General features: G+C 42.6%; 1 protein-coding gene across 3 annotated transcripts in view; it reads left to right on the top strand.

Annotated features, from left to right (window-relative positions):
* Positions 1-12,500, top strand: part of LOC135089113 (lactosylceramide 1,3-N-acetyl-beta-D-glucosaminyltransferase-like) — a 147,360-nt gene that overhangs the window by 43,876 nt on the left and 90,984 nt on the right. For all 3 annotated transcript variants that reach the window (XM_063984360.1, XM_063984358.1, XM_063984359.1), the window contains exon 2: positions 10,288-10,337. The gene's annotated coding sequence lies outside the window, so the exon portion shown is untranslated. The remainder of the gene's footprint in view (positions 1-10,287; positions 10,338-12,500) is intronic.

Genomic DNA, 12,500 nt, shown 5'->3' with positions numbered 1-12,500 from the left:
AGAGACGTCTCTGGACACGCCCCTGTGACCTGCGACACGTGACCTCTGCCCTTGTGACCTGAGAGTAGAGTTAGGTTAGGAAGGGGAAGGGAGAGAGGGAGAGGGAAGGGGTTAAAAGAAGAGGAGGAGGAAGAAGAGAAGGTGGAGGTGAAGGGAGGAGTTGGAGGAAAAAAAGGAGAGGAAAAGATTGAAGGCGAGAGGAGAGGGGAGATATTGGAGGGAAGAGGAGAGGGATTTGAGGTGAGGGGAGGTGTTGGAGGGGAAGAGGAGGAGTTGGGGGTGGAGGAAGGGGTGGGGACAAGTGTAGGATATATGGGATAACATAGAGAGGGGAAAGGGAGAAGACTATTGGAGAGGGGAAGAGGAAGGAGAGAAGAGAAGAAAAGAGGGATTGGAGATAAAGGGAGAATTGGAGAGGTGAGGGGAAACGTGAAGAGAGGAAGGAGAGAGTAGTGAAGAAATGAGAGGTGGAGAAAGGAAGGAAGAGGGATGGGAGGAAAGAAAGAGGAGTAAGAAAACAAGAAGAGGAATTGGGGAAGAAAGGAGAAGAGAAGGAATGCGAGGTGAGGGGAGGTAAGGTGAGGGGGTGGAGGGGGAGGGAGGTGGAGGAAAGAAAGAGGAGGAGGGAAGCAATAGAAGAGAAGGAAGAGGAGTGGAGAAGTAAGTTGAGGTGGGGGGAGAAGGGGTTGGAGAGAGAAATGGGGAGAGGTTGGAGGTGAGAGGAAAAAATAGGAGGAGGAGGAAGTTATATAGGGGAAACAAGAGGAGAGGAAAATGGGAAGGAAAGGACGAAAGGAAGAGGAGTATGGAGTATGTTGAAGGGGTGGAGAGGTGGGGAGGGGAAGGGAGGGGAGGTAAGAGGGGCGGTAATTACAGGTAGTGAGGGCTTAATGAGGGGAGTGGCAGGTGAGGGCCCTTGCCTTTGTGTACCTGTACTCTGCCACCTCACCTGTACCCTTCCCTGCCTCCCCTTCCTTCCCTTCTCTTCCATTTCTTTCTTTATCCTTTCTTCTCCTTCTCCTTTCCCTTCGTTATCATTCTTCATCTTTGTCTTTTTCATTCGTTATCCTTTCTAATCATTCTCCTTCTTCATTTTCTTCGTTATTCTTCTTTTATCCTTCCTTATTCTTCTTCTCTTCCTTCGTTATCGTTCTTTATTCTTGTTTTTTTTTATTTGTTGTCCTTCCTTCTCCTTCTCCTTTTCCTTTTCTTCCGTTATTCTTCTTTATCCTCCTTTATCCTTTGTTATCCTTCTTTGTCCTTCCTTATCCTTCCTTTTCTTTCGTTATCCTTCTTTATTCTTCTCCTTTTCCTTCCTATCACTCCATTTATCTTTTCTTTCCTCTTTCCTTTTCTTTTCTTTTCCTATCTGTTTCCTTCTTTTCCTTCCCTTCTCTTCTTTATCCTTCTCTTTCCTTCTTTATCTTTTTTTTATCCTCCTCCTTATCCTTCCTGTCAATCCCTTTATTTTTTTTCTTTCCTTTTCCTTCCTTTCTTTCCCCTTTCTGTTTTTCCTCTTTTCCTTCTCATTCTCTCCTCAGGTTTTTGTTCATATTCTATCTCTTTTTTTCTTCTTATTCTCTTCTTTTTCCTTCCGTTTCTATCCTTTTCCTTTTTTTCTTCTTATTTCCTGGTTCATTCACCCTTTACTTCTTCCTCTTTTCTTCGTTTTTTTTTCTTTATATAATCTTCACATTCTATCATTCCCTTCTTCATTTTCTCATTTCCTGGTTCACTGCTTCACTCACTGTTTCGCTCTCTCTCTCTCTCTCTCTCTCTCTCTCTCTCTCTCTCTCTCTCTCTCTCTCTCTCTCTCTCTCTCTCTCTCTCTCTCTCTGTGGGGGCTTCGAACCAAGAATCATGAGTCAGCGAGGCAAGTGGTTGCACCAAGTAACCATCCCACAGCATGCCTGGGATTCCGGAGGCAGTGAAGGTCGACATTTGACCTTCACGAGGAGGAGGAGGAGGAGGAGGAGGAGGAGGAGGAAGAAGAGAGGAGGTGAAAAAATATCATAATTGTATAGTGCGTCTGATTATCGTGGAGTAAAAAGTGAGAGAGAGAGAGAGAGAGAGAGAGAGAGAGAGAGAGAGAGAGAGAGAGAGAGAGAGAGAGAGAGAGAGAGAGAGAGAGAGAGAGTAATAAAGCCAAACTACCAAGATAAAGGTATCAGAAAGAGAAAAAGGTGTGTTTGTGTATAAGAGAGAGAGAGAGAGAGAGAGAGAGAGAGAGAGAGAGAGAGAGAGAGAGAGAGAGAGCATCTTTACGCCAGAAACACAGTCAAGTTTTTCTCTCGTTCATTATTTCAAAGTCACTTAAAAATAACTTGTACTTTTATTTTCTTTCTTTTTTTTTTTGCAGCGAATTCCTTTAATTTTACACTCACTTGATGGAAATTAAATATCTTCGTTGACTCAATAGGAAATTTTCAAGAACAAACATCAGAACACAAGAAAATAAGGGAAGCTGCAAGAAGCCATCGGGCCTACACGTGGCAGTCCCTTTATAAAACCTACCTGCCTATTTCCACCTTTCTCCCCCATCCATAAATTTGCCTAACCTTTTACTACCCTCTAATGACTCACCACTAACAACCTAATCACTGAGTCTGTTCCATTTACCCACCAGTATTTGAGAACCAATTCCTACCTATCTCTATTTAAAATCTATTAAGCTTGAACCCATTATTCCTTGTCGTACCCTGATTACTGACCCTGAGAATTTTGTTTAGGTCACCCTTGTCATGTCCCCTGTACCACCTGAAGACCTCCACCGGATCCCCTTTTAGCTGTCTTAATTCTCCTTGGCTTATTCAATCTCCTGTCCCTTCTGCAGGATATTTTTAAAGCGTGATTCAATTTTAGGTGTGTTTTGAGTCAAGTGTTTTCCTAGTAAGGTTATTACGTTGGCTGGGCACAGTTGGGCTCTCGTTTTCTGTGTGTTTTTGTGTTATTTTTTTAAAGGGTGGCTCGTCTGTTTTCGTTTGTTTGTACTTTTGTTTGGTCTGGATGGTGAATGGATGGATGGATGGTGAATGGATGGATGGATGGTTTCTGTATGGTTCTGTCTGTCTGTCTGTTTGTCCGATTGAAAGAATGGATGCGTGGGTGGATTTTGAAATGTTTAGCTTTGTTTGTTTGTCTCGCTTCTTGTTTATCTAATTTATCTTCACCTTCCTGTCACCCTACAAGCTTCTGTCTGTTTGTCTTGTTTGTTAGTGTGTTTGTTTATATTTGTCTTTTTGTGTTTGTCTGTGTGTCTACAAGCGTGTGTCTGTGTTTGTTCCTGTCTGTTTATCTGTCTGTCTGTCTGTCTGTCTGTCTGTCTGTCTGTTTGTCTGTCTGTTTGTCTGTCCATCTCCTGTTAGTCTGTCTCATTCCTTTCTCTCTCTCTCTCTCTCTCTCTCTCTCTCTCTCTCTCTCTCTCTCTCTCTCTCTCTCTCTCTCTCTCTCTCTCTCTCTCTCTCTCTCTCTCTCTCTCTCTCTCTCTCTCCTACTACAACCACCACCACCATCACCACTACCACTACTACTACTACTACTACTACTACTACTACTACTACCATCACAAAAACCTTCTCCTTTTAACCTTCCTTCCTTCGTCACCACAAAATTCTACTGCAGGGGGAGAAAAAGGAGAACGACAAAGAAGAAATAGAATGTAGAGGAGGAGGAGGAGGAGGAGGAGGGTTTAGCAGTGGTGGAGAAAGAGGAAGAATGAGGAAAAAAGAAATAAGAAGGGAAGATAAAGAGAGGGTGAAGGAGGAAGAAGGACAAAATAAAAAAAAGGAAGGAAGGGGAAGGAAGAGGAGGGAGAATTAAAAAAAGAAGTTAGGAAGGAAGAGGAGAAGGAGGAGGAGGAATAGAAAAAAAGTAAAAAAGGAGGAAGACGAATAGAGAAGAAAAGTAAGGACGGAGAAGGAGAAAGAAGAATAATGGAGAAGGAGGAGGAGTAGAGAAGAAGAAGATGATGATGATGATGATGATGATGATGAAGAGGAAGGAGAGAAGGAAGAGGAGGAGGGGGAGGAGGAGGAGGAGGACTATAAGACTTCAGTACAATCTATTATTCCTCCTCCTCCTCCTCCTCCTCCTCCTCCTCCTCCTCTTCCCCGCAATGGGCCTCATCCCCACTAGGTTTAATGAAGGCGTGAACGCTCCTTATATCCTCCTCCTCCTCCTCCTCCTCCTCCTCCTCCTCCTCCTCCAACAAACAGGTGATAGAAAATGACACACAACATTCACCTCTAATCTCATGAAATATATGGTCGATTTTTCCTTTCCATTATCCTTCCCTTCCTCTTCCTCTTCTTCTTCTTCTTATTCTTCTTCTTCTTCTTCCCCTTTCTTCTTCCCCTTCCCCCGTAGATGTAATGGGGCTGCCTGCGGTTAACCTGAAGATGAGGGAGGGTAATGGAGGGAAGAATGAGGAAGGGAGGAAAGGTGTAGAGGAAAGGTATGGAGGGAAGGAGGGAAAGGAGGGAAGAGGAGGGGGGTGCAAGATAGATGGAAGGGAGGCAGAAAGAAAAGGGAAAGTTTATGTTTATGAGTAATTACGTAGAGAGAGAGAGAGAGAGAGAGAGAGAGAGAGAGAGAGAGAGAGAGAGAGAGAGAGAGAGAGAGAGAGAGATGGATAGGAAGATTAAGCCCAACAGACAAACACACACACACACACACACACACACACACACACACACACACACACACACACACACACACACACACACACACACACAGAGAGAGAGAGAGAGAGGAAGCAATAGATTGAGGTAATAAATGGGAAGGAAAAGAAATGCTTGATGATTATGATTATGAGGAAGAGCAGGAGGAGGAGGAGGAGGAGGAGGAGGAGGAGTAATTATTATTGTTAGTTACGCCTCGTTATGACCTTGGGAGGAAGAAATGCTATGGGTTGGTCACTTTTCAAATCCTCCTCCTCCTCCTCCTCCTCCTCCTCCTCCTCCTCCTCCTCCTCCTCCTCCTCCTCCTCCTCCTCCTCCTCCTCTTCCTCCTCCTCCTAGAACCCTGAAGTTGTCACATGTGGTCACAGTGGTCAGAGAGAGAGAGAGAGAGAGAGAGAGAGAGAGAGAGAGAGAGAGAGAGAGAGAGAGAGAGAGAGAGAGAAATATTAAACCCAATTCGTCTTAATGAAAATAGTGATAGAATTGTCTCAGATTGTTGGCCTTTGATTGTTGTTGTGGTCTTGTAATTATTATGTCTGTGTGTCTGTGTGTCTGTCTGTCACCATTGTTTTCTTTTAATCTGTCTTTTCCTTCAAGTCTATTTAGTATATGTTATTTTTTTTCTTATTGTATATTTGTTTATTTATCTGTCTGTCTGTCTGTCTGTCTGTCTGTCTATCTGTCTTTATCTTTCTTTGTGTTTGTGTTTTTGTTTGTGTGTCTATCATTTTTTTTCCTATTCTCTTTCCACCCATTTGTCTCTTTCTATCTTTCTGTCCCTGTTTATGTTTGTCTGTTTATGTCTGTCTATCTTTTCTTACTTCTTTCCGTCCTTCTGTCTGTTTCTTCCTGTCTCTCCGTCTGCCTGTTCATCACTGTCTGTCTATCTATTTATCTGTTTGTCTGTCCTTTTCCCTCATTCTGTCTGTCTGTCCTTTTCTTCTCATTCTGTATGTCTGTGTGTCTGTTTGTCTGCCTATCTGTCTTTCTGTCTGTCTGTTTGTCTGTCTGTCTGTCTGTCTATCTGTCTTTTACCCTCTATCTGTCTGTCTGTCTGTCTTTCCCTCTGTCTGTTTGTCTGTGTGTCTGTCTGTCTTTCCCTCTGTCTGTCTGTCTGTCTTTGTCTATCTGTCTGTCCGTCTAACCCACTTTAACCCTTCCCTCTGTCCACGTCCTGTCAGTCACCCTGTCAGTTCGTCACTAAGAAAACATTTTAACTATTATTTATTCTTATTTATTTATATATATTTTTTAATTTTTTGTATATTTTTTTTTTACGATTATGTTGATTTTCTCAGTCCCCGCCAAACCCTTCACGGCATTAAAGGCTCGTGTGGACTTTTACGTGCACATAAACACGACTTTACGTACATGGGGGAGTGAGTGGCGGTTGTGGGTGTGTGTGTGTGTGTGTGTGTGTGTGTGTGTGTGTGTCGGTTGTGAAAGAGATATTAGTAATCCGATTTCGAAACTGTATGCCTTAATCTCTCTCTCTCTCTCTCTCTCTCTCTCTCTCTCTCTCTCTCTCTCTCTCTCTCTCTCTCTCTCTCTCTCTCTCTCTCTCTGGTTCAGTGTCTTCTAATTAATATTATTCTCTAGATTATGCAAATAACATTCCGTCCATTATCTCCTCCTCCTCCTCCTCCTCCTCCTCCTCCTCCTCCTCCTCCTCCTTCTCCTCCTTCTCCTCCTCCTCCTCCTCCTCCTCCTCCTCCTTCTCCTCCTCCTCCTCCTTCTCCTCCTCCTCCTTCCTTTAATATTATCACTGTATCGCTTCTTTCCTTCTTTATTAATCAATTACACTTGTCTAGATCCTCCTCCTCCTCCTCCTCCTCCTCCTCCTCCTCCTCCTCCTCCTCCTCCTCCTCCTCCTCCTCCTCCTCCTCCTCCTCCTCCTTCTCCTCATTTCCATCATATTATTCACTTCACACACACACACACACACACACACACACACACACACACACACACACACACACACACACACACACACACACACACACACAATTAATTGCAATGACCGGCAGGAATGGCAAAGAGCAATAAATGATGATGATGATGATGATAATAGTAACAATAATAATAATAATAATGAAAAATAGCTAGAAATTACGTTACATTCCCAAGAGAAAAGATTTGTTCATTTATTATTGGAAGGAGGAGGAGGAAGAAGAAGAAGAAAAAAAAGAAGAAGAAGAAGAAGAAGGAGAAGGAGAATAAAGGAGGAGGAAGAGTAGGAGAATGAGGAAGAAAAAAAGAAAGAGCAAGAGGAGTAGTAGGTGGAGAAGGAAGAGGAAGGAGTGAAGGAGAAGGAGGAGGAGAAAAGGAGGAAGAGGAAGGAGTGAAGGAGAAGGAGGAGGAGAAAAGGAGGAAGAGGAAGGAGTGAAGGAGAAGGAGGAAGAGAAAAGGAAGAAGATGAAGAGGAAGTAGTGAAGGGGAAAGAGGAAATAATAACAATGTTGATGTCTTAAGAAAGAGAGAGAGAGAGAGAGAGAGAGAGAGAGAGAGAGAGAGAGAGAGAGAGAGAGAGAGAGAGAGAGAGAGAGAGAGAGAGAGAGAGAGCTTTACCAGAATATATTAACAGATAGAAAAGCGATACACACACACACACACACACACACACACACACACACACACACACACACACACACACACACACACACACACACACACACACACACACACACACACACGCACAAACAAACACACGTACACACAGACAGACAGACAGACAGACTAATATGATAACTCGTGATTGTATCTCCTTTTATCTTTTGTTTCTGTTTGTTCACGAAGATGAATTATGGAGGAGGAGGAGGAGGAGGAGGAGGAGGAGGAGGAGGAGGAGGAGGAGAGATAAAGCCAGCACTAAAAGAGAAGGAAAGGAAGAAAGGATAGAGAGGAAGATAGAGAGAAAGTATGAAAGAAGGGAGGGAAGAAAAGAGAGAGAGAGAAGTAGGGAAGGAAGAAATAAAAGTTGAGGAATAAAGAAAAGAAGAGAGAAAGAGAATGAAAGAATATTGTAGATGATGTAAGAGATTAATAGAGAAAAAGGAAGAAAGAAGAAGGATAATAAAACAAGGAATAGCGGAAGAAGAGAGGAAGGAGAATGAGATGAATGAAGAAAGGAAGAGAAAACTGAAGAAAGAGGAATAGTGTAAAGGAAAAAAATAAAAGAAAGAAAAAGAGAAAACTGAAGAGAATAAATGAGAGAAAAAAACGATAAGAAAATAAGAGAAAGAAATGAAAAAAAGGAAGGAGAAAAAAAAACAAAAACGAAAGCAAGTATCAAATGGAAGAGAAGAAATGAGAGAAAAAAAAACACAAGAAAATAAGAGAAATGCGAACGGGAAGAAAAGAAGAAGATTAGAGGAAAGGAAGGAGGGAAAAAACCAAAGAATAGATAGATAAATAAATAAATAAAATAAAATAAAATAAATAAATAAATATATAAGACGAACACCAGATGCAAGAAAAGAGGAAGGAGAAGAAAAAAAAGGAAAAAAAAAGAAAAACAAACATCAAATGGAGGAGAAAAGGAAAGAGAATTAAAAAAAAGGAAAACATGGAAGAAGGAGAGACGATGATGAAATTAGGGAGAGGGGAAAGGGAGGGGAAGGGGAGGGGGAGGGAGGAGTGGGGTATGTCTCCCCCTCTTCCCTCCCCCCACACTGTGACCTCTTGTGACCCCCAGCACTTCCGCTTACCTGGCTGCGTCATGACCTCTCGTGGCACACTCTCCTGTCTGTCTGTCTGTCTGTCTGTCTGTTTGTCTTTCCTTTTGTCTGTCCATCTGTTTATTTTTTTTATTATTTTCTTGATTGCTTTTTTTCTGTATGTTTTTTTTTATCGTTTGTCAGTTTTATCTTTTTTTCCTGTTTTTCTTCTTTTTGTCTATCCATCTGTTCGCTTTTTTTTTTTTTTGATTTTTGTTTGTTTTGCGATTTTCTGTCTATGTTGTTTTTCTGTTTTTTTTTTGCTTCTCTGCTTTCGTCTTATTACTTTTTTGTTTGTTTGTTTGTTTGTTTGTTTGTTTGTTTGTCTGTCTGTCTTTCCTTTCGTCTGCAAATTTCCGAGTATTTTAGTCGTTTTGGTGTTTTTTTTTTTTTTTTGCTTATCTTGTATTTTTTGTCTGTTTTGTCTTCTGTCTGTTTGTTTGTTTGTTTGTTTGTTTGTTTGTTTGTTGGCCAGTCTGTTTTTTTTTTCCTTTTTCCTTCCTCTCTTTATTTCGTTTTTTTTTTCTTTTACTTATTTTTGTCATAGATGGATCTCTCTCTCTCTCTCTCTCTCTCTCTCTCTCTCTCTCTCTCTCTCTCTCTCTCTCTCTCTCTCTCTCTCTCTCTCTCTCTCTCTCTCTCTAAGTTTTACCTGTCTATCGATTACCTGGGAGAACCTGTATTAAATTAATCTTCCTCACCTGAGTTAAGAGAAGAAGACCTACACGTATTTAAGAAGAAAAGGAGGAGGAGGAGGAGGAGGAGGAGGAGGAGGAGGAGGAGGAGGAGGAGAAGGAGGAGGAGGAGGAGTGAGGGAGGTTTTAAGTAGGAGAAGTTTGGAGAGAGAGAGAGAGAGAGAGAGAGAGAGAGAGAGAGAGAGAGAGAGAGAGAGAGAGAGAGAGAGAGAGAGAGAGAGAGAGAGAGAGAGAGAGATGGAAATAAAGGGAGGGAACGAACTCTGTAGGAAAACGAAGAAGAAGAAAAAAGAAAAGAATGACAGGAATGGAGAAAAGAACAGAAAATATTACAAAATTAACAAGGAAAGAAAAATTCGAGTAATTCTGAAGAGGAGAAGAGAAAATAGAAAGACTGAAAGAGGAATGACATAGGAAAAGAAAAATAATAGGAGGAGGAGGAGGAGGAAGAGGAGGAGGAGGTTGAGGAGGAGGAGGAGGAGGGAATAATGAGCAAGACGTGAGGCAAGGAAGACTTCTGAGGAGGGAAGAGGGAGGAAGAGGAGAAGGGAGCTGAAGGAAAGGGAGGGAGGGGTAGAGGGAGGGAGAAGGGGGTAGAATTGAAGGGGGGTGACCCTGGGTATCCCTGACTCATGTATTTTCTGAGACGTGATGCCCGAGAGAGAGAGAGAGAGAGAGAGAGAGAGAGAGAGAGAGAGAGAGAGAGAGAGAGAGAGAGAGAGAGAGAGAGAGAGAGAGAGAGAGAGAGAGAGCTGGTTCGTAATTTCAATGCTACGTTGATAGTAATCTCTCTGTCTCTCTCTCTCTCTCTCTCTCTCTCTCTCTCTCTCTCTCTCTCTCTCTCTCTCTCTCTCTCTCTCTCTCTCTCTCCCGCTTATTTAATTATTTGTTTGTTTATTTATTTATTTATCCATTTATTTATTTATTTATTCATTTATCTATTGATGTATCTTTCTGTCTGTCTATCTGTCTATCTATTTATTTATTCATTTACTTATTTATCTATCTATCTACCTATCCATCTATCTAGTTATTTATCTATCTGTTTATCTCCCTTCCTATTTTTCTACCCATCTATCTATACATTTCTTTCGTCTGTGTCAATCTCTCTACCCACCTTACCTACCTGTCCATCTCCCTAAACATAACACTATTTCACTCCATTTCTCCCCACTCACCTGTTTGTTCACCTTGCAGCGCTCACCTGGACTGCCGGGGATGCCAAACTCACCTTGACGCGCGAACAGGTAAGCTGCATTCACCTGGCACCTTCACCTCTTAAATTACGTGTGTGTGTGTGTGTGTGTGTGTGTGTGTGTGTGTGTGTGTGTGTGTGTGTGTGTGTGTGTGTGTGTGTGTGTGTGTGTGTGTGTGTGTGTGTGCTTGTATCTCCATGTTTCTGTTTCTCTTTCTCTGTTTCTCTCTCTCTCTCTCTCTCTCTCTCTCTCTCTCTCTCTCTCTCTCTCTCTCTCTCTCTCTCTCTCTCTCTCTCTCTCTCTCTCTCTCTCTCTCTCTCTCTCTCTCTTCCTTCCTTCTTTCCCTCCTTCCTTTCTTTATTTCTTCTTTCCTTTATTCCTTCCTTTATTCCTTTCTTTCTTTCTTTCTTTCTTTCTTTCTTTCTTTCTTTCTTTCTTTCTTTCTCCTCCTCCTCCTCCTCCTCCTCCTCCTCCTCCTCCTCCTCCTCCTCCTCCTCCTCCTCCTCCTCCCTCTTCGGTCATGATGTGGAATACAATATCTCTCTCTCTCTCTCTCTCTCTCTCTCTCTCTCTCTCTCTCTCTCTCTCTCTCTCTCTCTCTCTCTCTCTCTCTCTCTCTCTCTCTCTCTCTCTCTCTCTCTCTCTCTCTCTCTCTCTCTCTCTCACTGTCACCTTCACCCCCCTTTCCTCCCTTTCTTCTTCCTCCTCCTCCTTGTGCCCTGCCGTGGTATTTCCGAGTAGTAGGAGGAGGAGGAAGAGGAAGAGAAGGAGGGTTAGTTGAAGACAGGATGGTAACGAAGAGAGGAAAATGAAGTAAAGTGAGGAGGAAGAAGGAGAGGAAGAGGAGGGGGGAGGAGAAAGAGGAGGAGAGAGAGAAGGAAGAAGATTACAAAGAATTAAAGATTACAAATGAAAACAAACCTCAATATTCTTATCTTGTCTCTTTACATTCTCTTCTCCTTCTCTCCCCTTCACTAACAACAAGTACTCCAGACAGGATAGCACAGTAGAAGGCTCCTCCCCACCTGAACATGCCTAGAAGATAAATGCCACGCACCACAGCGCAAGAAAATAAGGGAAACTGCAAGAATTAGGCCTACAGGTGGCAGTCTCTTTATAAAACATGCCTACCTATTTTCACCTATCATTCTCATCCATAACCTAACATTTCAAAGCTCCCTGTTGACTCACACATAGCCCGAGTACTGGGTTAGGGAAGTTAGGTTAGGTTAGGTTGGTTAGGTTAGGGAAGTTAGGTTGGTTAGGTCAGGTTGGGTTAGGTTGGTTAGGTTAGGTTAGGTTAAGTTAGGTTTGGTTGGTTAGGTTAAGTTAGGTCAGGTTGGGTTAGGTTGGTTAGGTTAGGTTAAGTTAAGTTAGGTTTGGTTGGTTAGGTTAGGTTAGGTTAGGTTAGGTTAGGTTGGTTAGATTAGGTTAGGTTTGGTTGGTTAGTTGGTTAGGTTAGGTTAGGTTAGGTTAGGTTTGGTTAGTAAGGTTAGGTTACGTTTGGTTAGGTCAGGTTAAGTTAGGTTAGGTTAGGTTTGGTTGGTTAGGTTGGTTAGGTTACGTTAGGTTAGGTTAGGTTAGGTAAGGTTAGGTTAGGTTAACAAAGATTACTGCGTCTGTTCCTTCACTGTTATATCCCTCGCTTACCCAATGCACTAGTTGACCTTGGCGTGACCTCTGATGACGGTCACTAACTGTTATGCCCCTTGAGAGTCCAGGAGGAGGAGGAGGAGGAGGAGGAGGAGGAGCAGTATTTACCCCTCGTGTTTCTCCGATCCGGGAGTGTGTTTTCATAGGAGAGAAGAGAAGGAGGGTGGAAGAAAGGAGGAGAGAAGAGAAAGAGAGGAGGGGGAGGGAATGGAGGTAGGAGGGAAAAAAAATACAAGGATAAAAGTGAAAAGGAGAGATGGAGGGTTTGAGGAGAGACGAAGGGTGGAGGAAAAAGAGAAGGCGAAGAAAAGATGATGAGAGAAAGAAAGAGGAGGGAATGCAAGTAGGAGGGAGAGAAAATAAAGAAGAAAAGAGAAAAGGAGAGATAGAGAGTTTGTGGAGAGGAGGAGTAAATAGGTGGAGGGAAGAAAGGATGAATAAAAAAAGGGAGAGAGAGAAAAGTAGGAGGAGAAAGAAAAAGACAGACAGATGGACAGACAGAATGGGGAAAAAGAGGGAAATAAAGAAGGAAAGACATGAGAAAACAAGGAAACGAGAGAA

Source organism: Scylla paramamosain, chromosome 32 (genome assembly GCF_035594125.1).
Source record: "Scylla paramamosain isolate STU-SP2022 chromosome 32, ASM3559412v1, whole genome shotgun sequence".
NCBI lineage: Eukaryota > Metazoa > Arthropoda > Malacostraca > Decapoda > Portunidae > Scylla > Scylla paramamosain.
Note: the sequence above shows the minus strand (reverse complement) of the source record. Positions and strands in the feature narration are given on the sequence as shown.